This window comes from Cucumis melo, chromosome 11 (assembly GCF_025177605.1).
Source record: "Cucumis melo cultivar AY chromosome 11, USDA_Cmelo_AY_1.0, whole genome shotgun sequence".
Classification (NCBI taxonomy): Eukaryota; Viridiplantae; Streptophyta; class Magnoliopsida; order Cucurbitales; family Cucurbitaceae; genus Cucumis; species Cucumis melo.
In genome coordinates, this window is record NC_066867.1 from 26074397 (window position 1) to 26075509 (window position 1113).

Below are 1113 nucleotides of genomic sequence, written 5' to 3' on the forward strand. Positions count from 1 at the left end.
AGGAAACACCAACACCTCCTTAACGTTGCAAAGAGGAACTTGAAATGTGTAAATACAATAAGTGAAGTTTTTCTCTGTATTTGTCAACGTATTAGTTAAATAAGAAAATGATCATATCCTAAAGCAACAAGCACCAGTGGTCTAGTGGTAGAATAGTACCCTGCCACGGTACAGACCCGGGTTCGATTCCCGGCTGGTGCATGCTTTAGTCAAGCAATGACGAAAGTTAACGCTGGCGGTGATGGTTGGGTCCATCACAATCGTCCGATTAACTAAGACGAAGTGTGAAGCGTTCCTGAGCTTGTCTTTTTATTTTTTTTTTATTATTATTTTAAAAAAATTAATAATTAAGTAATAAAAAAAAGATGGAGACTCATAAAAGATATTTCATAATTTCTTACTATTTCCACGTACCTTCGTATTTTTGTAGTATTTCAAATTGCATCTCCAATAACACACATCTGCCAACCTAATATTACAAATTTATCCTATTATTTTTCTCCCTTCACAAACGACAAAAAGTTTATCCCTTAATGATTTAAGTGCATCTCAGGAAAGATAATTTGAAATTCACGTTATCAATTGGTATTATACAATTTAAATTTCATCACTTTCTTAAACTCTTCAAGTATATATATAAATACCTACTCTTCTAATATTTTACTAATTAAATCACGACCTTCTAAATCTTTACCCATTTAATCAAAACTTTATCTTAAAAATTTGCAAAAATAAAATGTTAGGGAAAAAAAGAAAAAACTAGAACTGAAGTTGTGAAATTAGCTAGGATGATCCGAGGCTGCTGGCGGCTATGGTGATAGACAAAGAAACGGACACAAAAGTCATAACCGGAAGCTCTTATTTCAACCCATTATGTTTATTTTCAATTCTACTTTCCTCAAATTTCTTTTCCTTCTTCTTTTTCTAAACAAAAAAGAATTCAAATTCCTCACACTTTAAAATAATTTGCTAATAAAATGTCAATTCTATATTATCTATCACATTATCCACTTCTTTTTCCCTCTTAAATTCAACTCATTTTAGCCTATTTCTCATTTTCTTTCTACTCCATATTTATATCTCAGCTACTATAAAATTTCATGCCAAAAATTT

General features: G+C 31.0%; 1 non-coding gene across 1 annotated transcript; it reads left to right on the forward strand.

The window, feature by feature from the left end:
- The first annotated feature begins 211 nt into the window (after positions 1-211).
- On the forward strand, positions 212-303 carry LOC127144085 (small nucleolar RNA snoR114). Its single transcript, XR_007815709.1, has one exon. It is a non-coding gene; the product is annotated as a small nucleolar RNA snoR114 (small nucleolar RNA).
- The last annotated feature ends 810 nt before the right edge of the window (positions 304-1113 follow it).